Source organism: Manis javanica, chromosome 15 (assembly GCF_040802235.1).
Source record: "Manis javanica isolate MJ-LG chromosome 15, MJ_LKY, whole genome shotgun sequence".
Taxonomy (NCBI): domain Eukaryota; kingdom Metazoa; phylum Chordata; class Mammalia; order Pholidota; family Manidae; genus Manis; species Manis javanica.
Genome location: NC_133170.1, coordinates 41765660 through 41792500, shown reverse-complemented (window position 1 = coordinate 41792500; position 26841 = coordinate 41765660). Strand labels below are relative to the sequence as shown.

The 26841-nt window shown below is 39.8% G+C and overlaps 1 long non-coding RNA gene across 2 annotated transcripts; it reads left to right on the top strand.

Annotated features, from left to right (window-relative positions):
- The first annotated feature begins 1915 nt into the window (after positions 1-1915).
- LOC140846440 (uncharacterized) lies at positions 1916-26841 on the top strand. Of its 2 annotated transcripts, none has more exons than XR_012125534.1 (3): positions 1916-2031; positions 2797-2968; positions 25137-26841. It is a non-coding gene; the product is annotated as an uncharacterized lncRNA (long non-coding RNA). The 2 variants fall into 2 exon arrangements; XR_012125535.1 differs by lacking the exon at positions 25137-26841 and adding an exon at positions 6153-8169.

Here is a 26841-nt window from a genome sequence, read left to right as displayed (position 1 = left end):
TTCAATGGGAGGCAAAATCAATGCACATGAATGGATAGGCATGGTTCAACCAAGCTGAAGCTTGCTCGTCATTCTAGCCTCTCCTTTCTCCCTCCATGACATTGACTCTGTCATTTCTAAACCTTAATGTTTCCTAAACCTCTCAGTCTCTATTAGTTCAGGCCCCTATTGGCCTGGTGGCCAGGATGGTCTAGGACATGACGCAGTGACGATGAGCGGACCCCAGATCTCAGGGGCCTAACCCAACACACTCGGCACTCCTGCACACACCTCACAAGCCATCTGGGGCTCTGCTCGTCGTAAGCCCTCTCAAACACCGAGGCTAAGGCGCTGTGGCCGCCAGGGCGGGGCTGAGCAGGAAAGGTGAGTCACACGCTGCCTCTTGAAGTTGACACCCAGAAATGACACAGGACACCGCAGCTCACTTTTCATGCAGAGAGCCACACCCAACCTCATCAGGGGCCCCGAGTGCAGTCCTACCACTGTGCAGAAAAGGAAGCTGGGAACACAGCGCCAGTGACCCCACAGCGGTTCAGCTGGATAGTTCCTCGAGTGGTCTTCCTGCTTCTTACCTCTCCTCCAATTCATCCTCTCCTCTGATCTTTCTTAATTTCAAATATGATTATCTGAGCATATCACCACTCTGTTTAAAAATGTTTAATGGCGCACATAACGCTTGAGAAGAGGCTAAACTTGTTTGGCATGTTGAACAAGCGCATTTAAATTTGATCTCAGTCTCCTACATTTTCTTTCTCATCTGCTACCACTATTGGAACTATTCCCCACCTGTACCTCAAACACCATATGTTCCAGCCACATAGGAAGCACCAAAGTGACATGTTTTGTGCTACCTCTGCACTTTGGCATGTGCTGTTTCTTTTCCCCATACCTAGAATGACCCCAGCCCATTTCACATCCGTTTCTTAGAGAAATACATCAAGTGAGACTTATCTAAAATGTCGTATTCTCGGGGGCTACTTCCCTGACATCCCCAAGATAAGTTAAATTTTCTTCCTTGCCCCCATGACGTTGTCTGCATACTTCTTCAAGTGCAACTGTTGAATGAGATTACTATTTGTTTAAGTTTCTGAGCCTCAAGGAAGAAATGGGCTGTGTTCTTTACAGGACAAGCCTAACATACAAAAGGTTATTTGGAAATGTTTATTAGGGGAAATGAAATAAAATACACACATGCACACAGAGTCAAATTCTAAACTGGTAGAGATTCTAAAGTTGATGTGAGTTCTGAGTAAATGAAACACTTTTTTTATCCAAAAGTATATTAATTTTCTCTAATTTGCACATGCGTGTCATAGTGCTATTAGGCTGAGAATAATTAGGGTGCTTTTCTCTTTTGTGTTTACAAGTATAGATCTCTTACCCTAGTTGATTTAGGGTACCAGTCTTCCTAGGTAAGTGATCTACACATGGAAAATAAAGAGAAATAAAGGTGATTTTCAGTTTGTGACATTCAGAAAAAGATCTTACAGCAAGACAATCATCTTGTGATATGGACCCTGGTATTAAGAAACAATTGTCTAAATTTAGCATATTGAAAGCCAGATCTGATGGTCTGGAGGGAAATTTAAACAGGAAAAAGAAGGCAGAAAGTCAGTCCCTTTCCAGCTCCAGGGGATGGTGGGTAGGCAGAGAGAGCAGCGGGAGGGCCAGGTAGGAAGATCCCCACCCCTGGTTCTCTTCAGCTTAACCTGGAGAGGGAGGATTGTTTAATAATCGAGGATAGTAGTAAAGGTGGAAAGAGGTGCTTTGATGCCCCTCCCTCTAACAGTCTACTTAGTAGTCTGAAAGTAGGATGCTTTGTAGATTATATTCACTAATCTGGAATGCAACCACATTAAAATAAATTTGGCATCGAAGCATGGTGACAAACAGGGAGGAGTTGACATTTGTCTCTCCCAAATGTGGGAAAGTAGCTACCGCGCTCTCTCTGGAAAATGACTGAAGCAGGTAAAGTGGCCGCAGCATCGGTTGGGGGTGACTATGAAGGGCCGTTCCCACCGGAGCTCAAAGGTAAGTCTGAAGCCAACATGTCAGGCATGGCTTATCATCAGGATCACTGTACAGGCCAAGGAGAAGACCATGGGTACCTCACATTCCAACATCAGAGGCCAGAGGACACCCAGAGGTCTGTGAAGATGAGAGATGACCTCCCACATCAATAAACTAGAGACCCAACACTGCCTAGGAGCAGCCCAAGGCACGAAAGCTCTTTTTCTGAACATCAGGAGGCTGTGTAAATCCTATATCCTCCCGCCATTCATCTGAACACGTAGAGAAGATTATAGGAAAAATAAGCAATTTTCAGAGACTGATAAAATTATTGCATCAGTCTAAGCTTTAAGGCAATTGGACATTTAGTTAATATTTCTCCCACTTTCCAATGAGTGGAGTAATGTGAAAGACTCAATTATTATAACAAAAAAGTACTTTTTTTGCTGTAGATCCAGTTTAATTTGCAAACCCACTACATATGTATGTGTGTATTTATATATGTACACTTAGGAGCATGTTTACTCCACCCTAGTCCATAAAGGATTTGATAACATCTTTCTTTAACATACCATTTGGACTTACATGACTTAAAGGAGGAAAACAAATTTAAATGTGTTGTAGTCATGTGTTTTTATTCCTTGTAGTCTACACAATACTGGAGCCTGGGCATATTGGTTGTGAAATTCATTTATCTCAGGGAACTGTCCTTACAGAAAGTGGCAGCAAGTTTTCATTACCTGTGATAGAGACTTCTCGTGCTTTCTAAGTCTGGTTCTCTTCCAGGCATTTTACCACCTTGTTGTCATGCAGAAGAGTGTAACCATTTTTGGCCAGTGGATTGTGAAAAGTGTGGTGTAGTCACTTCTAGGCAAAAGAGATGGGCAAGACCCTCCAAGTGTCTCTTCCTACTCCAGTGACTGAAGAAGACATCTCTTCCAGTTGGGGTGTTGATAAGGTGGGTCTATGAGTTCTGTGTGGAAGAGAGCCCCCAGCCCAGCTGTGTGGTGCATGTGACATGAATGAGAAATTAACTTTTGTTTTTACTAGTCAATGGAGATTTGGGGGATGTTTGTTACCACAACATAACCAAAACTATCCTGTTTTGGTTAATATACTGTATGCAATCAACAGCTTTATAGCTCAGTCTTTCAGACTGAAGAATGAGGATAAGAACTGAGGTTTTATAAGGAAAATGGTTATGGGTATGGGGACAATAAGATAATTTAAGTGACCTAAAAGTGCAATACAAATAAATATTCACAGTGAAGAAAAGGTAACTCACTGTGCCCAGAGTCTTGGTCACTGAAGCTCAGGTATTTACTACTATACCGTCACTCTCTAGATTGTCAACCCCTCTTTTCTTTTCAAAGCTTCACCTGCCTCACCCAGGCATTAAATGTGAACTGTGAGGCACTGTCATATGAAAACACTCAACCTGGCTTCACAATGCAAGACGAGATTCCAAACACTGATGTGAGGCTAAAGTGTAATACGAGTAGACAAAGAACATCAGACAACCCAGCATATTCCAAAACATGTTTCCTAAGTAAATGCTGTTTTCATTAGTTAGCTGTTTATAAAAGTATTGAATATCCTCTCAAAGAACACAGAAATATTCTTGAGTGAACTTAAAAGCATAGAACAATCGTTAGATAGGTTTTTAATTGGGGAAATGAATAAAGAAAACACCCTCTGAAGAGCAGTTTGTGGAATTGTCAATTCCCAAGAGGCAACAGCATATTGGGTGCTGTACCTGTGGCCACATTCCAAGAGTGTGGGCCGTTTTGTGATGTCAGGCTTGGACTCTTTTGTAGCAGAGACGTCATCATTATGATCCATAAATAGATGGCTCATTTCACAAAAATGCACATAAATACAAAATTTCAGTTGTGGTATTATTATTCTAATGGAAATACCGGACATCTTACATCAGTGGGGGTCCTGAATTTAATTTGGAAGTCAAGTTTCTGTGACAATGTAGGACTGCCTTGAAGAATCCCATTTACTCTGTGGCTCCTTCATCTCTGACCATGGACTTTACATCTTTGGTTGCCTGAAAGATGATTATGCTCAGGGCCCTGGAAATCATCGACAGGCAATCACTTTGGTCTTGGTGGATCTCATAGATGGTATCCTAGAAGGTGTAGCAACCCATGTACTCATTTATTCATTTATTCATTCAAGAAATATTTATTGAGTGCCTCCTAAGTGCTAACAACTGTGCTAAGCCCTGGGGATCCAGCAGTGAGCAAAACAGACAAAAAGTCTTGCCCTCCTGGCACTTACATTATACTGGGGCTGAAGGTCAGAAAGTCAGGGTCAAAGTCTGGTGCTGCCATTAACTGACAAGATTTCAGTTTCCGTGATGATAAGAGCATGGGGCTGGAGGAAGTTCCTACACTGAGGTACCACCCTGGGGGGAGGTGTTTGGAAATATGTTGGGAGGCTGTTGTTATAATAATAACTGGGGAATGCTATTAGTGCTTAGTACCAGAAACCAGAAATACTTAACTTCTTTAACACAGGACAGTCTCTCACCGGGAAATATTTTCTCACCCAAAATGCAAATGAAATTCCCTTTAAAGAACCCTTCATGCTTTTTAAGATTTCTTCACTCTCTAAAGCTATATAAATTTGGAAGAATTGGCTTCTATCTCTTCTTGCAAAAAAACACGAAGGTGCTTGCTGTCTTGGAGGACACATCTAAGGAAGAGGCTTCCTGACAGTTCTTCGTTTCTCTCCGATCTTCAAACTGAAAAGTATAAACCTAGAGTCTTGTGAAAATGAAAACGCAAGCCAAAGACACATTTTCTTATTCCAAGAACAGCTTCCCATCAGAAATGTGTCTGGATTTTTTTCTCCCAAAAAGAAAGTACAGTAAGAGACTCTTACAACCTTGAGACCACTGTGAGCATTCTCTATCCAAAGAGATGCCCTACTTTCACCACCGATGCAAGGAGCATAAATTAACCTGGCATCTGAGTCCATCTTAAACAGAATTTTGTGGTTTAATTTACTAAATTGATCTTAGAACCACTCTCCAGCTCCAATAGGTAATGTCAGTGTTCTCTTAAGATTAATCTATTTATGGTGCCTAATATCTTCAAATGAGTTCTGTGATGATCTAATATGTTTCCCCTTCTTAGGCTGTCCTTCTTTGGAGATTTTGTTCACTGGCTAAGGGAAAAAATTAAATGAAATCAATTGAGGCAGAGCTGAAAATTTGCATTTCTAACTAATTCTCAGATAATGATGAGGCTGCTGGTCTCTGAACCTCTCTTTGAGAACCACAAAGGTTCTTTTGAGTATTTTCTGGGCTGAGTAAATGTCTAAATTATTCTGTAGCTGTAAAATGCAGAAACTGACTACAGAGTATAACCTCATTGCCTAACTTTGGTGCCAAACTGTCAAATACTGAAACTCATAGTTCTCACTCAGGGTGACTGATGGTCACTAATAACTACCACAATGACACAAAAATTGCCTCAGTGGTACCTGTATTCAGCCCAATGGAGGAGCAAGTTTTAGGGGTTACAGTGAGAATTTCCTAGACTTTCCACCTTTAACTCTGGAGGATTGAAGTCACGTTTGACACAGTGGAGTGGAATCTGGCCATTGAAGGGCAGCTAATAATTCAAGCCAATACTCCTAAAGCTGATCTGATTCTGGCTGAAATTGACAGTGATTTTTTACAAGGGGTTTTTACAAGGTCCTATTGCCCTTCAGGAATGCCACTGAACTTCCTAAAGTAGGGTTGAGCTGTGGCACAGATTCAGAAGACGTGATATAAGGGCTTAAGTAGAATCCTAACCTGGATACTTCCTGCCAGTAACAATGAGTCAGTAAGTTGAACTCTCTGAAGAGTCCTTCTCTGCAGAGTGGGGAGAGGAAGATGCAATCTAAGGCTGGTTGTGGGGACTTCATGGAGTTACATACATAAGAGAACTTTGTAAACAGTGGCATATTATACAAGGCAAGCTTTTAACACTAAGTCCTTCCTAATGGTGAGCTATAGAGAATTGTCATATTCTGTTTATGCATGAAATTGCATGCAACAGCCTAGTGGGGATAAAATTATCTGAATTAAATTTTTGGACAGGTATCTACAAAAACATAAAGATTATTTTTTTTTAATGTAGGTAACTCTCGACAGCCTTACCAAGACATTCCATCTGATTACAGTTCCAAGTGGTCTTCAGGTCTCTGGGCATTTCTAGTAGTTTCTGTCATCTTTTCTACACATGTACATATCCTGCCATGTTTCTAAAATCCCCAAGGCAAAAGTAGGTGTCTCCCACCAATGATATCTTAAGAAAATGTATATGCTTGACATGTAATAATTGGAAAATGTATGTATAATTTACATTATGTAGTTTTTCAACTTTATAAAGAAAAACAAGGTTGAATCACTCATACTATCTGATTTTAGGACTATAAAGCAACAGTAATTTTAACAGTGTGGTATTGAAAACAGAATAAATGTACAGATCAATGGAACAGACTAGAAAGTGCAGAAATAGACCCATATGCTTGGTCAACTGATTTTCAAGAAAAGATAAAGGGTGAGTAAGTTAATGGAGAAAGGAAATATTTAATAACTGGGTCTAGACCAACTGGACACATATAGAAAACAAAACAGAACAATATAAAACTTTGATCTGTACCTTGAATTGTATATAAAAATCAACTCCACATGGATCACAGACCTGAATGTAAATCTTAAAACTATAAAATTACCAGAAGAAAATGCAGATATAAATACTTGTGCTTCATAAAGCAAGATTTCTTAGATATGTGAAAACATGACCTGTAAATGAAAAGCTATTTTCATCAGAATCAATTGATAAATTGAACTCAAACTAAGAAATTCTGTTCTTTGAAACATACTGTTGAGAGAATTAAATGACAAACTACATACTTGGAGTAAATATTTGCAAATTGCATATCTGAGGATTTGTGTCAAGGATATTTTTTAAAAACTCCCAAAACTATATAATAAGAGGACAACAACCCTATTTTTTTAATAGGCAAGACATCTGAATAGAAACTTCACCAAAAATGTATAAATGGCAAATATACACAAGAAAATATGCTTAACATCATTTCACTGGGGATATACAAGGTAAAACCACAATGAAGCCACTAGTTACTTACTAGGAAGGCTAAAATTTGAAACCAAAAAACATATACATAGCAAGCATGGGCAAAGATATGGAGCTGCTAGGACTTTCATGCATGTATGGTGCAATGCCAAATGGTACAGCTACTTGGAAAAGCATTTGGCCATTTCTTATAAAGATAAACATTCATTTACCATTCTACCAGCAGTTGCATTCCTAAGTATTTACCCAGATGAAATAAAAATTTATGTTCACGCAAAACCATGTTCATGAATGTTTAGAACAATCTTACTCGTAATTGCTCAAAACTGGAAACAACCCAAATATTCTTCAACTATATAGCAGAAAAACAAACTGTGGTACATCTATGCCTTGGGATACTGTTTTATAACAAGGAATAAACTGCCAACAGGCACAGAACATAGGTGAATCTCAAATATGTTAAGGTAAATGAAAGTAACCAGTTCCCCAAATCTACATACTGTATCATTCTATTAATATGACACTCTTGAAAAGGCAAAACTATAGACACAGAAGAGAGATCAGTGATTGCCAGAGAATGAGTGTGGGGCATTCTGTCTGCCAAAAAAAACTCAGGAGAATTTTTTTAGAATGATGAAACTACTCTGTATCTTTATTATGGAGATGGTTGTATATATGGAGATGTATGTGTTTGTCACGTCTTATAGAACGGCACACTAAAAAGTTCACTTTACTGTGATAAATTCTACCTCACTTAAAAATGAAGAAAGGCGATGTATCATCTGAATTTCAAGTGTAAGACTGTATTAATTATTAAGTAGAGTCTTGAAAGTGCTCATTTTCTTTTCACTTTCTTCTGGACCAATAACACAGCCTGGTGTAAGCAGGCATTGGGCATTGCATTGAAAATTGGGGTCACAGACATCCCTCCCCCCCTTCCTGTGACAGCCCTTCATAAACCATACGCTGTAGAATAAATTAGCAGATGTGAATTAATGATTGACCTTCACTCATCCAACCCAGGGCCTAAGGAAGAGGCAGGCTATGCAACATCCACCAGGAAGTGGAGGCATCTCAGAAAGCCGGCTAGGAACCTGACTTGGCGTTGGGCTGAGACCACAGCTCAGGCTGAATGTTTAGAATTCTGGAAAACAGTAGTCAAGGCCCCCACTTAGAGAGATGCCACGGGTGAGGTAGGTTTAATGGCATGTATCCCTTTTAAAGCTGTTTCAGTGCTAATAAATAAGGAAGTAATAGAAATAATATTAGTAGCAATTGCTGGCATTAACTGAGCATTTACATCCCTCTACTTTACACATGTGATGTTACTGAAGCCTCATGGTCACCCTGTGAGAGGGATGTGAGTATAATGTACTGCTTACAAATAAGGGAATTAAGCCATAGGGAAGTTACAGAGGTGTCCCCAAATCGCAGTTAGTGTAGGACAGAGCCAGTATTTGATCCTGGTCCCTGAATCTGGTCCTTTTAAACAAGGGAGGAAAAATAAGAAAGTCAGTTTTGTCTACTCATGTTTTAAATTCTTTTAAACTGTTCTTGGAAGTGCCTGAAAAGCAAGTGTAGCCAACACTAATGGCTCCCAACCCTTATTATTAATGTCATATAGATACATATGTAAACTTTAATTTAAAATAACTCCCTTGCCTTCCTGCTCTTTGTTTCTGTTCATTTCCACCCATGCACCAAGCAAATGGTATACCGGGCTGTGGAGCTAACACTTGCATCTTAAGATCTCACAACCCCTCTATTTATCAGGCAACAATGTTACCAAAAATAATTGCAGGCACAACTAAAGAGAGGGAAGCAAGAGGTGGGGGAGAATCTGTCAATGTTTGCTGGTGGAAAGCTTTAACTTTCTGGAGTCACATCTTCGAGACATTTGGAATAAGTAAGCACCCATTGCGCCATCATACAGGAGACTACAGAACTTGGATTGAGGCCAAGAGTGGGAGATGGTGCAGGGTTTCAGTCCTGCGTCACCAGCATGTGGCACTGTGCAGCAGCAGCTGTGCCAGGGAGAGAAGAAAAATGTGGGCCTCACCATGTCCTAAGGCACCTGCCAGAAAGCTGCGGGCCCTCAGGTCAAAGTCCTCAAAGGGCTCTTTCTTTTCCACACTGCTCTTAGGTTCCTGGGATTGACACTGGGTGTCCCCCACAGGCCTTTCAGACGGCCAGCAGGATTGGCAGAAATGGTGATGTGCTTCTCCTTACACTCCGAGGGGACAAGTGCAAGGAAAGGTGACAAAGGGTAGAGCAATCTTTTAGAGGCCCTGTCTCACCCTCCAAGTTTGCAGACTGCCATCAGCACTGATGAACTAATGAACCACAAGAATATGTTGTGTGTGGCTTTTATGCAGGCAGTTCTCAAACGACACAGAAGAGTGGGGCCTGCAGGGTGGCCCTGCCTCTTCCAGGTACAGCTTCAGTGATTTTTATCTCAGCTTGGAACACAAAGTGTGTTCTGATACTAATACTGATAAAAGCATAAAGGCTGGCGCCATCTGCCATGGCAACTATCAAGATGGAAGATGCTTTTCATCAGCTTTATCTGAACTTTGCATTAATGGGAATTCAGAGACTGTGGGTGCATTTCAAAAAAAAAAAGGACATTAAAATGATAGCACTCCTCTGAATAGAACTAATTCATCAAATATCAACCAATTCTCATCGCCTTTATCTCTCTTGTAAGAAAAATAAGAGGGAAAGAATCTTGCTCTGCTCTTTGTAGCTGTTGTTTGGTTTCAGTTTCCTTGTCCGCCGCGTCACTGTCCAGTGGCTGTATCCAGACCACTGCTGGCTGTTCTGGCCTGGGGAGTAGCAACAGAGGGCCTGCCGCCTCGAGGCAGAGCTGCCAGCGCTGGAGGACTTAAATAAGCAGCCTCGCAGGGCAGGGCGAGAGACCAAGTAGTGAGGGAATGTTCAGAGCCTACTGCAGGCATTTTTCAAATTAAAGAAAAAAGAAGGGAGAGAGAAAAGAGGAAATAATGTTCCATAGGAGTCCTGAAAGTGGATTGCACATATATATATGTTTGAAATTTATACTTTAAAGCAGGGCTGCCTTTCTGTTACTCAATAGCCACAGTAGAACAGGACAATTCAGAATAGCCAGAAAAGATGCTAATTACATTCAGCTCAAGAGCTTAGTTGAGTAGGAAAACATACAGATATATAAATATGTGATGGCACTGCAGGATGTGTGCATGCTAGGGTCAGCCTTCTCTGGTTTATTATGTATTATTTTCCACAGGATGCTTTCTCTTCTTTTTAGCTATTAGTTGCTTATTTTTTTGTCGACGTATCTGTGAATCTGAAAATGTATTGATTTGAGAAAGTACTCATGCTTGTCCTGTAAGATACGAATTTCAAATGTGTGAATAAATATATTTTACATTTATATATATGTTCATTTCTATGCTTTATGTGTATGTGAACATAGGAAAGCATAGAAATATTTGTACATATACATAGACACACACACACAATGACCATTTATGTATGCGTGCATGTTCTCACACAGCATAGTAATAAAATGAACAGGAGCAGGTAAATTAGAAAGGAGTGGACACATGATGGACATCATATAAACATTTACAGTCAAAAGTCTTTACAGCTGCACAAATGACTACCAGGACTTGAAAAGAACCCTTTGAAAAGATTTTTTTTTCACCCTGGAGAGTAAAATAGAGGTAAATCAAAACCAGAGATGAATAGAAAAAACTAGAAGGTAGCACCATGGAAGGGCTACGGTCTCTTTGATGAAACTTGAGCTGGACCACTGACCTCCTTCTGGCTCAGGGGCTCGGGAAGTCACTGCGAAGAGCATGTCAAGACCGCCCAGCTGGGCAGAGTAATCCGGCTTCAGCGAGCCGCGCGCGGTGCTCTGGGAGAAGCCTCGCTTCCTGGGCACAACCAGGCTGATGGCGGGTTTTTCCCTCAATGTGACCACAGGAATATTTTTCCCCTGTAATCTCTCTACAAGAGATTCATTTTCAGATACGTTTTCAGTTTTTTTATAAGAAGGAAGGAAGGAAGAACAGAAGGAAGGAAGGAAGGAAGGAAGGAAGGAAGGAAGGAAGGAAGGAAGGAAGGAAGGAAGGAAGGAAGGAAGGAAGGAAGGAAGGAAGGAAGGAAGGAAGGAAGGAAGGAAGGAAGGAAGGAAGGAAGGAAGGAGGAAGGAAGGAGGGAAGGAGGGAAGGAGGGAAGGAGGGAAGGAGGGAAGGAGGGAAGGAGGGAAGGACGGAGGGGGGAGGGAGGGAGGGAAGGAAGGAAGGAGGGAGGGAAGGAGGGAGGGGGGAAAGGAGGGAAGGAAGGAAGGAGGGAGGGAGGAATGAGGAAGAAGGGAAAAGAAGGAAACCATTCTCGCGTCTGGCTGCCTGCTGGTGTGCTCTGCACCGGGCCCCAAGGCATTAGAGGGTGCAATACATATGAAGAAGGGGCTACGTACGGCTTCAAGAAGCCTCAGGGAGCAGAGTTTTGTATTAATTTTTAATCTAGCTAATTGCCTACTTTTCAAGAAAAGGGGAAAAGGTGGGCTATATTTTAAGAAACAAACAATTCCATTTCACACACCTTCATATGCCTATCAATGTTTCATTTAATCATTTATAACTTTCCTGGGCTAAGAAGCTACCCTCATCTCCCTCCACAGGTTCTCAGTGTGAGGCATTAATTTAGAGGGCCAAACTTCATGTTATTAATAAGGAAAAGCAAATTTCAAAGAAACTTTTTATTATATATAAATAAATAACTACTTAATCCTAACAACTAAATAAACAGGTTATGTTTATAAAAGGACAAAAAAGGTAATGTCACCAAGAGGAAGGGCTGTCCCACACCAGAAGCAAATCTCTAGCAATGGGACATAAATACAAACCTCACCAAACTAGGTGACTAACAAAAAGGCAGGCTGGAAGGATGGAGCCGTAAAAGACAGTGATAAGAAAATGCCTTCAGGGGCAGAAAGTATCCGGAGAAGTTTCAAATCATAGCTTTAACGCTAGCTGTGTCTTCTTGTACAGGTTATCTATTTTCTCTGATCCTTGATATCTCTTTTAAAATCAGCATTGAATTTTAGTCATTTCTGGAGTTTTAAAATAAAATGTGAAAAATTAATGTAAGGTCTAATGTAGATGTGCCAACTTTTGATTTTATCCAGTAAAGAGAACAAAAGATGGTCATAATTATAGCCAACACTTCGTTAAAGATAGCAAATGGTAAACCCCTGAAAAGGAAGCATAATATCAAATAGAGAACAGCCCTTGAATTTGAAGAACCTTAGTTTTAGGGAAACCTCTTTACCCTCACTTTTCTTATTGTGCCATGGACCAGTGAGAATTTTGTCTCAGGCTGGTCTCCACCCATGTGCGGGCAGTGGAGAATCAGTGGAAGTGATGTTCCCTTTGACTGCTTATGATTCTAAAACTTGATGTCCTTTCTGAACTCATACCACAAGTGAAATACCAACCAATCAACCTGAGCTCTGATGCTCTGCTGATGAGCAGTGAGCTGTGTTACATTACATCAGAAGGCAGCCTTCAGAAGGACATAAATAAAAAAGAACCTCTTCAACCTGTACAATAAATATATCTCTGGAGAATTTCATATAAACCGTTTTTTTTGTTATACCAATAAGGAATTCTTTATCCAAATTGATCTTAGGAAACCCTTACTTAAAAAAAGAAGAATTATATTCATAAAGTAAATAATAACCTATTACTATGTCTTCTGTGTAAATCTGCATTTTTACACATATTGGAGTTACTTAAGCAAGGTCTTCACGGATCATAAAAGATAATCTGATAAAGGTCAGTGAAGTGCTATGAATTTATTTACACTGAAGCTCTCACTTAATTTCCCATGAACACATACCATGAACAGACTATAAGTCTTTTCAAAACAATAATATAAGTATTCCAAAGAATAGGCAAAAGCATAGAACTTAGAAAAATAAGAACTAAAGTAACTAATATACATTGACTGTATATTATATATCAGGCACTTTATATGTATCATCTCACTGAATCTTCAGATACTCCTCTGAAATAGATTCTGTTATTCCCTCATTTTATACACGATGAAAGTGAGGCCTGGAGAGGGTACACAGCTCGCTTACATCTGGGAGTCTAGGAAGTGGTGGGGCCAGAGCGGAAACCAGGGTCTGAGCCCAGAAGGGAGGTCTTACTCACTCTGCTCTCCAACTGTGAAGCCCTTTCTGTAACAACACCTTGGAAGGGTAGCAACATGGATCAGTGGGGCAATTTTTCCCTGGACATGATTTCATGAAGGTACCGTCACTATTAACCATCAGCCCCCATAGAGCAATAAAGACGGCAGTGTGATCACATTCACCTGCCTTTCCCACATTGTTGAATGAATTTAGTAGTTCTCAAATTCCTGTATATAATAATCACCTGAGGCACTTGCTAAAAGTGCAAATAGCCAGGCCCCATCACTAGAACTTTGGATTTGTAGTGGAAATGGTATGTGGCAATCCCGTTTGCCAGGGAAAGTTCATGCTTGATTCTCAGCCCTCCTTTTCCCTTGCGGTGATAAGCGACATTTCAAATGGCAGACTTGTCTTCAGCTGACCCCATTCATTGACCTACCTAATTTTTCAAATACTCCTTGGGTTATTTCAATGTAGATGTTCTCTTGAACTCACTTAGAGACACCCTGAATTGGATGATGTCTAAGTTTCCTTCCAGCTCCAGCTCTTTGAATTTTCCTTGTAAGTAATGTCTCAACCTTATCTTCCTCTGTAATTATCATAATAGTGGGGTTTGCCGACATACTATAAATAGAGTGCTGTGTATACAGTGATAAAGAAAAAGAAGATATAACTAGCTCTCATCTCTATGTCTCATTCATTCTTTCATTCATTCATCATCTATGTATTATTTAATCAATATATGTCAATTAGTGAGTTAAGTGTTGGGGAGTCAACAATAAATGAAACAAATGTCATTCTTGCCCTCATGGACCTGACAGTCTATGGGTAATACCTGCATTGAAAAGCTGTTAGGCATCTGACAAGCTTATAAAGTGTAAACAGAGGTTGCAAAGTAGCACATGACAGGGAATATATACCTATATTAGACAGGTTAATTTAGGATTTGCTGTAGTAACAAAGTAACTGCCAAAACTCATCAGAAGGAAGATTTCTTTCTTACCTGTGCTCCTTCTTCTGCTCTTGCCTTGAAGGCCTCCAGCAACTTGACCTGGACTTGCCTGTTTGAAAGTGATCCTACACCATTTCTCTCCCTTCTTGTCAGCCACATTGTCCAATATGGTTGCCACCTTCCACACATGAGAAACAAATATTTAAAATGATGTGACTCAGGAACCAAGTTTTACAATTTTATTCAATTTAAATCAAGTTGGAATGGAATCAGCAAATGTGCCTAGTAGCTAGTATAATGCGCAGCAGAGATCTAGAGCCTTAACCTAAAATGGCTGTTGACTATACCTCACAAATACCACATGCATGTGTCTATTCCTTAAGAATACTACATATAGGATCCATCATTTATAAGAAATTTCATCTTTCAGCCAAGGTATGTGAAAAGATATTTTGGATGGTTTGTTCTGTAAAACTGACTTCCAAATGTGAACCAGCAATTACTTCCCACTTGATAGTCACACAATAAGATCTTCCTGGAAACAAGTTCACCTTAGTCCAGGACTGCAAACCCAAATATCTAAGGGAGCAAAGCAGGTAAAATAAATGAGTGGAGCCTGCATTTGCATGTTACATCTGTAGAAATAGTGTTCCTTTCCACAAAGACATATGCTCTCTGACATTTTTCTTGAGACATGGACCTCTCTGCCTAGTTATCCTTTTCCCACCCTCTCTTCTAGCCTTATATTCCTTCACCTAGCCTTAGCCCCTCTTATACAGAATGCAAAAGGAAAGAAAGCTTCAACAAAGTTCAGGGATACTGAGGAAGAAGTAGTCGGTATTTGGCTGGAGTCAGAAATACATTAGCAGGATAGAATTTTAAGGCTAAATGTGACCTTTGAAGTCAGCAAATCTAAGGACTTGGAAAAGCCACCTAACTTTATCATATATTTCAGTTTCTCCTCCATAAAATGGGATTATTTGTCTTTTTACCATACTCAACTGAAGTCATAGGACTAGCTAGTCCAAGATCTGAAGCTAGAACCCCAAATAACATGGTAGGTTTCCTTTTCATTAATCCCTTATTCAAGTTCCTTGCAATGATTAGATGAAATTGGATGTGTGGACATGCTTTTCAAACTATAGATTTCTATACCATTATTTGTTGTATTGTTCCTGCTTATCTAAACCACCACACACAGAGCCCTACTTTTGCTCCAAAGTGCAATAAAAAAATAGTTTCAGAGTATTTATAATTATAACTTGGATGTTCCAAACTCTGCCAGCTTGAAACTCTCATATAAGTTTCTTGCATCAGTTAGGAATTATTTTTAGCTGCTAATAACAGAAACTGGCTATCACAGGGGCTTCAATGAGAAAGAAAATTATCTGCTCATTAAAATAAAATCCAGAGGTGTACAGTCCAGGACTGGGGAGGAGGCCACCAGCATATCATTTGTTTAGTCAACAATGAATAATCTTCCCCATTTTAGAAGGCAGAAACTATTTGAGATTTTTAGAGCAAGTTTTCTAATTTTGAAAAAAGTCATAAAATCCTGTCTCTGCCTGGCATGGGAAGTTATGAAAACTTCTGCTTTCTGGACATAGACCTACCAATGGTGACTTAGAATAACAGAGGAAGATTATACCATATCCCATAAACAATATAACCATAATCCAACCATCTATATACAATGCAACACCACTGCATATAAATTTTTTACAATGTTTCTAGTTGCCTAATGATAGGTTTCTGCATGAGAAATACAGGCTGCAGACATGTACTGGCAAAATGCCCTCCAGAAAGGTTGGAAGCACTTTCATTATCACTAGAGGGATGAGAGCTTTTCTCACCACAAAATCACCAGTCAAGTATATATCCTACTTTTTTCCTCCAAAAATAGGGAATGAGATGAGAGGAAAGCTATAAAATTAGCATTCAAATATTTTATTTTTCACCCTTTGAATCATGACTGGGCAGCTATGAAATGCAGTTCAATAAGTGTGACCAATTACAGAAGTTGCTGCAGGAATAGCTCCATTTAGGATGCCATAAATACAACCCATAAAATGGATGTCATCAATAAGAAAAGAAAATCACTGAAATCAAGATAAGTTCATCAAAGGACAGCCTGACTGGCATAAAGGGGGTCTCAGCTATGTGTGATCTTCAAAATCCTAAGTCATTTGATATCTATCCCCACTTTTCTGTCAGCACACACACACACACATGCATGCACACACACTCAAAATCCCTTAGGAGTCATTGGATAAAAGGGTAAGTTTTTGCTAACCACGTATTTATAATAGTTTCAATTTTGTTTTAAAAAATATACTAACAATGTGCTAACCAAATTACTGCAAGTCATTAGATTTTATCTACTGAGATCAAACTGGCAGATTAGCTGACTGTCATTGATAAAGCAACTCCAAATTCCCTGTTGATTTGGCACTTCTAGAATGCACATACATGTCTAAATTGAATACAGTTATTCCCAACATGCATGGTTTTAAACAAACATTTACATTTTCCTGTTATTACTTGAATATATTCAACAGAAGCATAGGTTTGGTATAATAGTTTGTGATTAGGTGAAGTTATCCATGTAAAATTAGTAAGAGAAATTGAACTTTATTTAGTAATTTAAAGAAATGGAGAAATGAGATTTGGGAGGTGTTAGGAAGATGTTCGAACATAAAGATTACTGGGAAGACGGAGAAGGGAGCAAACGTATGAAAGAGGCCCAAATCCAGCAGAGGAAGGTGCGTGACAAGATGTCAGAGACATGGCATAAGATTACTTCCTGCAGGCAAATCCAGTTCAAGTTGCTGGAGGCTTCCAACAGCAAGAGTGGAAGATTTATTTGATTAGAGTCATGAAGAGCCACTGGAATACTCAGTCACTGAATACCAAGATCCCAGTGCTAGGCATGAGAATTATTTTGGCAACCATGTGCTGATTAATTTGGAGTGGTTAGAGATAGTGTGTTGGAGTCAAGAAAGAAGAATGTTCTGGTAACCCAACAAGTAAACCAGAAGCTGGGCACAGTATAGAGTCACAGAGAAGACTTGGAGACTCCAGGTGCATCAGAAAAGGACATATCACAGCAGCTCACAGAATGGGTCTGTTGGGGGCATTGTTCGTTCCTGGCAATGGAACCACCATGGCAGTGGCCTTCTTTGAGTATGGCTGTTACTTCCATTGCACCCAGAAAACTTTAGCAATTTGCCTCCTACTTCCCCTCATGAGTTGATTAGGGCTGCCTCATGTCTGAATGTCTCCAAACACTTCTTGAGCTGGCCTGGTTTCTTAGTGTAAGCAGTTGCCTTGCACAGGTGACTATTTGTGACTAAGGACAGAAACGAGATGAAGATCACCCTGAAGTTTGAGGCATAATGGGTCATTGGGTAATAAAAATAGCGTAGGAAGAGAAAGCAATAGGGGAAAATTCCAGCAGCTGAAGAGTAGGAAATGGAGTTGTGGCTGCACAGGCACAGAATGCAGGTCAACGACAATTACTGTGTTATAATGGAGGGGGCTGGAGGACAGGCTCCATTTGGAATGCAGTGAGAGCAGTCCTACAAGACGGATCGCATTAATATGAAAAGAATATTATTGAAATCAAGAAGGTACAACAGAGGGCAACCAGAATGATACAAGGACTCAAGGACCTTAATTATTTACAAAGGTTGGAAACATAGTTGCTCTACTTTCCTCTGTGAAAAAAGAAAATGTAAAGGGAATTCACCAAGAATGTCCTCAATTCCAAGGTAGCAGAATAGAGGGAGGTTCGCAAGAACTAAATGCCACAGAGAAAGAAAAAAAGGGGCATGTGCTTAAGCCCAGAAAGAATATGGTATTAAATATGTTTTAATGGGATTTCTTTACAAAGACAGGGGGTACATTCACAGTGTAAACTACTCTGCTCAGATTACTAATGCATATGTACTGTCCATATGCAAATGTATATTTATACAAATACTATATATTTTAAGGAGATAAGCATTACAAAGGAAAGTAATTATGGGGAGGCACAATTGCAGACTCAGCTTGACTTACAGAGATTTCCTGTTCTAAAATTTTTTTTCCATTACCCTTCCATGTAATTTTCAATGTTTTGAGTGCCCATTGGCAATATAGACTGAACACTAAAACAATCTAGAATGATATTCATATGAAACAGACAGGAAAATAAATCTGATCTTGAGCTGTCAAATCACCCCTTGAAACAGCCATATTGACGCTCAGCTAAGGAATCTCTGAAGAATGTCTTCTGAGGAAGAAACCACAGAAGCACTGAAAATCCATTTTACCCCAACCATGAGGTACTAAACTCAGAATGGACTTTGGGATTTTCAATCTATGTTATTTGGCTCCACATGTTAGAAAGATTCAGAGCAGATGCAGCCTGGAGTGGTGAGGAACTCCTTAAGAACAGGGTCACAGAGTGGGCCTTGAACAATGGGAGAAACAGAGAGAAAGGGCACCCTACCCCCGCTGTGTGGTTAGCTAGGACAAGAGGTAAACCGTTGCCAAACCGGGCTGGGAAAGTCTGAATTAGGTTTGAAAAGAGCCACTGGTACAGGACCCTGTTATGTATATTTCCCTCACGATGATCCTTTGTGATGGGAAGGGGGAAAATAGGTTTCAAAACACTGACTCTGGCCTCCTGAACTTTTGGAGGGAAATTTGGTGTCATTCACAGTGGAGAGAGGGCCAAGTTTTAAACTAGTCCTTTCCACTTCTGCCCTGGATTCCAGCTGACCCACATTAGAGCAGGGGTGGTCATTTCAAAATGTATAGGAGGGCTTTGTGCCATCCAAGCCATGCTGCTCAGCACAGTAGCCCCTGGTCATATATGGCGATAGAGCATTTGAATTACGGTGTACTGTCAGGATGAATACATGTCAATTTTGTATGAAAATAACAAAGAACGTGAAATACTCCATTATTTATGTTGGTTACATATTGATAATGCTTTGCATGTTTTTGGTTAACTGCAGCATATCATTAACATTAATTTCACTTATTTCCTTATACTTTTTTAGTGTAGCTACTAGAAATTTTTAAATTATTTATGTGGCTCATGTTATAGTTTTACTGGTCATATTAGTCTGCTAGGGCTACCCTAACAAAGTACAGCAGACTGGGTGGCTTTAACAGCAGAAATGTATTGTCTCACAATTCTGGAAGCTGGAAGTTCAAGTTCCAGGTCAGTTTCTTCTGAGGCCTCTCTCCTTAGCAGGTAGACAGCTGTCTCCCTCCGTGTCATCACATGGTCTTCTCTGAGTGTGTCTGTGTCCAGCTCTTCTCGTAAGGACACCATATAAATTAAGTCCCACCTTAATGACTTCATTTAAACTTAATTTATGTCTTAAAGACTTTATCTCCAAGCAGAGTCACATTTGTAGGCTCTAGGGCCTGGGACTTCAACATAGGAATTTTGGAGGACACAATTCAGCCCATGTGAAAAGGGGGAGGGCTGGAGGAGATGTCCTCTGAGCGTGATGTGATACTTGGTGAACTGCTTTACCTGTGTTCTGTGGACCTGAGGCAAGAGTCAAGAGAAAGCAGAATTCCTTACTAGGCTTAACAAAACAGGGAGTCCAGGGCAGAGAAAAAGAGGAGAAAAGCTGGACTGACAAACGTGAATGAGCAGGGACGCAGGAGAAAAGACCAGTGAGGTCACTGAGACCAGGACGTCGGAAAAGGAAAGTTGTTAGTGCTAAGTTTTGTGTGGCAAGAATTCTGAGAGAATCTTAAGAACAAGTGCATCATCTGATATTGGACTTAGTGAGCCTGCTTTGCAAGGGAGTCTTTGTATGACCAGCAAAAGACAGCAGCTGCTATGGCAGCTGTACAAGCACCACACACCACACGCCACACACAACTGCTCTGTGTAAGTAGTTGCCTTGAGGAACCAAAGCCAAAGGAACAGCACGGGTTAGAGTTGGGAGAGCAGCTGCAGAGGGGAAGATGTGAAGGGACTCAGGAATCCATTGGGGAAAAGAACTGGGGAAACTGGGGCCCGACTGGAAGAAAGGCAGATTGGCTGAGTCCTCCACTGATGCTGGCCCGAAGCTTGTGAGGATTGAGTTCGTGGTCTTCAGACATGATGCATTCATACCTGAATCACATTTACCAGAGGTGTATACACGGTTTTCTACTTTACCTCACCTGTGTGCATTATCTCACTGATTTCCAAAACAGACATGTGAAGCAGACAGCTACATTGCACCACTTACATTCTCATTTTATGTAGGAGAAAGCTGAGGCTCTGAGGATTTGCATGTTTTAGTTGGGAACCAAAACGCCAGATCTGTTCAGTGCTTTGTCAGCCTTCCCACAGCCCTCTACCACCCCACCCTAAACAACAGTGTCACACACACACACACACACACACACACACACACACACACACACACACACCTGTACATGTGTGGACTGGTCTCACAAAGCTCAGTTTTAGGTTAGAATCCCTCACTATCCTGTCATTTTCCCTTGTAAATTAGTGTATTATGTCATTCTAAACACTTCTGGTAGAGTAACAATATGCATGCTAGGAAATTGTCCAGGAAATACACATCAAATTGAAAAAATATGTTTAAAAAATACAGCTACATATGTCTCTACTGGTATTTGAGTAGAACTATGGCCTGCCTCAGGTGAACTACCTAGGCAGCTTAGAGCCATTGTCTTTTTTGTGATGTTTGCTCAGGGCAAAAGACAGAAAATTGAAGGTTGATTGGATTAAAGTGTGTCAAGAAGAAAAGAGGATGTCTTATACGTTTTCTTCATCTATCAGCGTGAAAATGAAAACATATGAAATGAGTGAAAAGGGCTTTTCATTCAGTGATAGATAAAAAAAAGTCATAAATATAGCTCATATTTTTTTACTTGATATATTACAACTTTCCTCCCAACAAGACATTCATAAGTCCCCTCCCTGACCCAAGGAATGGCGCCATGAGTTGCACATGGAGTGATGGAGATCTTATCTTTATGTCTTTTTATGGGTGTTCAATTTTGTTTTTTAGTCTGTAAGTTATACATGGTCACAAGGGTGGTACGCTAATACTATTTCTAGAGCAACCATCACTAAGAAACGACATAAAGTATCTATCCACATCTTTTTTCCTTAATTTTTTTTAGCCAAATGTTTAGTGGTTTGGGTGAAGAGACAAGTTCTAGAAAAATTCTAGGAAAAAAGAGTTACATATTTCACTCAAGATCACAGGCAGTTTCCACAGGTATCCAGAAGAAAAATGTGGGACATTTCCGAGGAGCCCCCAGGTCAGCTTGCTCTAGTTCTTGCTACTCAGAGTTGATTCTCAGACCAGCAGCATCAGCATCTTAGAAACGAGGTCCTCGGGTCCCATATTAGACCTCCTGATTCCAAATTGGCACTTTAAAACATCCCCACTGATAATACTTGAAAGTTTGAGAAGTACTGCTCTAGATTATTCTCAGATACAGCACCTAAATTCTGAAAAAGCAAAATTTTAACCCAGCACTGTAGTGGCATTTGGGGTTGAAAATCATAGACTCTTCTACAAGAACTTCAGGACCCATATAGCAAACATCTGTGACCCACCACAAAGCTGGGGGGAATCACAGCAGTCTGAAAAACATCACCTGTCCCATTTCAGTGATGGTTGAAATTTCACAAAAGACTCCCAGACTACTTCCCAGGGACAGCCCCAGATAACAAATGGCTCACCTAGCTTTGTGGCTCAAAGCCGGAAGAGAACCAGACTAGCATGGTTGTGTCATTGGAGAGGAGTCTGAGAAAAAATGTGGGGGGCTCAGAATAGGGACAGGAGTGAGGGGAGAGCAGAAATAGAACACGAGAAAAGGCAACCAGGGATGAGAAGAGAAGACAGCGACAAAGCAGAAGGGAGCAAAGATGACTCTGAGCCTAATTGAATGCCATGGGACCTCCTTGGTCTGTATGACATCACATCCCGAATAATAAAACTTCCTTGGCTCTCCTAGAAGAGATGACACAACGTGACGTGAGTCACCAGCCCACCCTACAAAATCCTGCCATTTCCTGCCAGCTTTCAGGGCCAGAGGACTCACCCTCAGGCTATGAGTCCCATCAACATTTCCATGTCAATTCCAAAGCGGCATTTGTGGGAGGAAAAGAGACAACTGCTCCATATACTTCAAAAAATAATAATAATAATCAGCTAAAGGTCTTTGACCTGTTAACAACATACTAACAAACTCTGAGCTTGCTGTTATTGCAAGAAATAATGCTGGGGCCATAACAGAAACTGTAGATTGATTGATTTTTTTAATATAATATTATTCATGGGGATGCTGGCTTTTCTACGGCGGTGACACCTGCCAGTGCCATTATAGTTACAAGGCCTGTTGGAGAGGCTGTAAGGGTGAAGGCTTATTTCTACCACAAATGCATGTTGGGGCAGGTGGTAAGTATCCCAACAATTTCTTGTTATACTAGGCTCAGTCAAGTCTGGCCCATGTTGTTAAGTCTCATAGATGATATTTGCACACAGAAAATTTTTAAGTAAATATTATGCCAAAATCTACATCATTAATTAGGTTGTGAAGGAAATATTATCTGAGTCAATCCTTAAATTAATCACTAACTCACATCAAGAATGTGAATAAAGGTTGCTTAAAGCTCATATTATGAACACAATTCAGTTGTAAAGCTCAATATTAAAACTATATTGTAAAATATATACACTTGATTGCTATAAAAGTACTTATCTCAAAAAACAACTCAGCACATAAATTTTCATTTACTCAAAGACAATAAAAGAATATTATCACACAGTTCATTGTTCTATCAGTCAAGAAATAATTGTTAAGCTCTTATTATGTGCTTAACAATCATACCATTTATATCCCAGTTTCCCAAACTCAAATATATACTGTAAAATATTTATATGTATTATCGGTAGTAAATACAGATTCTACTTTCCCATATCAACACCTCAAAATGGGTTTTTCTTTGGAAGGTGAGGTCTCTGTCCTACACCAAGCAATCTACACCAAGTGGTTGCAAGCACAGGCATGATATAAGACACACTTGGGTTCCTGTCCTTTCTTTATCTCAGAACCTTTCCAACTGTGTGACCGTAGACTGATTAATTAACCTCTCTGTATTTCATATTTCCTCATTAGTTAAATATGAGTAATAATAGCATCTATCACTGTTGTTGTTATAAAGACTAAATGAGATAACAGATGGCTAATTCCAGGGCAGGAGAAAGGAAAGTACAAAATGAGTCTAGATATCTTGTTATTCCAGGAAATACTGATGTGCTTAAAGATGGTGGATACATGTTGCAGTGGACAGAACAGTGTCTCCTAAAGATGTCTGTAACCCAATCCCCATAACTCTGAATATGTTACTTTGCATGGCAAAGGGTAATTAAGGTTGCAGATAGAATTACTATTGCTTGTCAACTGACTTTAAAATAAGGAGTATATCCTGGATTATCCAGGTAGGCCCAATGTCATCAAAAGGGTCCTTAAAAGAGGAAAAGGGAGGCAAAATAGGAATAAGAGTTAGAGACTTGATGCTAGCTTGCTGGGTGTGGAGATAGAGGGATGAGGCCAGAGTCTAAGGGGTATGGGTGGCCCAGAAGCTAGAAAAAGCAAGGAAACAGATTTTCCTCTAGAGGCTACAGAAAGACCCTGTAATACCTTCCTTTTTAGCCCAATGAAGCCAATATCCAAATTCTGAGCTATAAGATAATAAACTTTAGAGCTATAAGATAATAAACTTGTGCAGGTTAAGCCACTAAAGTCATGGTAGTGAGACAACAGGAAACTAATGGACATATCAGGAAAACAGGATCCATCTTGCACATATACCAAGAATGATATAGCAACTGTTAACATCTGGGCGATCTGGGTGGAGGGTATAAGGAAATTCTTTGTACTGAATGCAATTTTCACAACATGTCTGAAATTATGTCAAAACAGTTTTAAGAAAGAAAAAAAGATCTGCATAGGGAGCAATCGTATCTCCAGCATCCTCTCCTATTGCACACAGCCAGGCAACTAACTGTCCCTCCTTGACCTACAAAGGGATCAGAGTCTCAGTCTTTTAAGAGGCACTAACCTGGGTCCAACAGGCAAGCAGAGGGATGAGGAGAGGTATGGCACTGGGAACTGGAGATCAGTAGAAAGCCTACCTACCAAATAGTGGGATCCCTCCACTAATCTCTAAAACACAGGCAGCCAGTTTGATTCCCTGACTTCAACCCATGCAGATAGTCAGGGGTCCCCCAGTGAAAGAGCAAGACTGCTGTTCAGTGAAGACTACAGGTCTATGAGATTCATATATGCACAGTATGGTAGGCAGAATAATGGTTCCTCAAAGATGTCCAGAGCCTAATCCCAGGAACCTCTGGATGCATTAGGTTATACAGCAAAGAAGAATTAAGGCCACAGATGGAATTAAAGTTGCTCATCAGTCAAATCTAAAGTAGAGAGATTGTCCTGGATTATCCATGTGAGCCCAATGTGACCTTAAAAAAAAAAATACAGAAGCAACAGAGGGAAATGTGACTGAAAGAAAATGAGTGATCTGATGAGAAGGACTCAATTACTTTGTTGGCTTTGGATATGGAGGATGGGCTGTGGCCAGGGAGTTCAGGCAGCCTCCAGAAATGAGAAAAGTCCAACAAACAGATTCTGTCCTGGAGCTCCAAGAAAGGCAGCCCTGCCAACACCATGATTTTAGTCCAGTGAGACCCAAGTGGCACTTCTAACCTGAAGAAGTATAAGGTAATAAATCTGTATTTTTTGAGGCCTTACATCTTTGGTAATTTGTTAGGGCAGAAAAGCAATATACATGGCTTCCAACTGACTTATAATAGGCTTTATCTTATTTCAGTAGACTTCATTTTCAATGTGAATGGACAACCAAGAACTACATTTGAGAAGTGCTTCTAACATGGAAGACAGATATGGAAACAAACAAACAATGGAAGAAGCATAAAAAATGCAGGAAGAAATATTCCCAGAGGAATAAGTAGAGATAATGCATCCATGAAACAAAGGCAAGGAGCTATTTATTTATTGTATTCATCTAATATTTATATAGAACTCATTATGTGCCAGGTAATATATAAAATGTTCTACTTTTAAACCATTTAACCATCATAACAACCTTATGAGTTAGGTTCTGTTACCCTTGTTTTACATATGAGTAAAACAGGCACAGAGAGATTAAATAATTTGACCAAGATTAAATAATTTGACCACAATGACAACACAGCTGGACTATGAACACAGAGAGATGTTTCCAGAATCACACAAGAATATTTGGGGACTAAAAATATAATAGCACAAATTGGAAAAAAAATTACTGACAAAGTTGAAATATATAGTTGAGGCATTATTTTAGGGAAGAGAAAAATAAAGAGATCAAAAATAGGAAAAGAGATGTAAAAAACCCAGAAGTTTCAACATCATGAGGATGGAATCCTCATGAATGGATTATTGCCCTTATAAGAGACTCCAGAAAGAGCCCTCTTTCTTCGATCTATGAGAACACAATAAGAAGGCAGCCATCTGTCTATGAACCAGGAACAGGCTCTCACCACACAAAGAATCTTCTGATGCCTTGATTTTGGATTTCTCAGCTTCTAGAATTGTTAGGAATAAATATATGTTCCTTATAAGCCACCCAGTCTGTGGCATTTTGTTATAGCAGCCCAAAAAGAAATACTAAGAAATCAAGGTACATTGAAATATCAAGACAACCCATAAAAAGAGATTCTAAAAACTTTCTGAAGGGATGTGAAACATATTATTCAAAGGATTTGCAAAAAAAATGGTGGCATCAGGTTTCTTAATAGCAGCACTAAAAGCTAGAAGACAATGAAGCAATGATTTCAAAATTTCAAGAGAAAATGAGTTCCATACCAGAATTCTATACCCAGCCAAACTATTAGTCAAATATGAGATAGAATAAAGGCATTTTAAGATATATAAGTTCTCAAAAACTTTACCTCCCATGCACCCTTTCTCAGATATCTCATTAGTATATCACCCAACCAAATGAGAACACAAAACAAAAAGGAAAATAGAAATCAGGAAATTGGCAACTCTGAAAGTGATGGTGAAAGGAGGTCCCAAATGGTAGCTGTGCAGTGGCCTATTGAGCAACCCACCCTGCATAAACAGGAAGATTGAGGGTTCTAGTCTCCTAGAAGAACAAAAACTAAAAGTAACTGGCAGGTTACTTCATGTGTTTAATTGAACTGAGAAGAGTGTTACAGTTTTTAGAGTTTGAAGAAAGAATTAGTGATAGTTACATTGAAAGCTAATTTTTAAAAAAGTGAAGCAGTTATTAACTCCAAGAAAAACCAGAAGTTCTATAAAAATTTCAACTGTAAATAATATTTTTAAGTTCATAATAAAGCAAACACTGAAATCAAATTGTTTAAAACCTGTGATATAACAATAATGAAAGGATAGGGAGATGGGAGAGATACCATTGGAAGGCTGAATCCTCTAAGGAGGGGGACTTCAAAGATGGGGGAGAGGTGGGGCAAGAAAATAGATTTTCATTATAAACCTTGTAGTGCAATTTGACT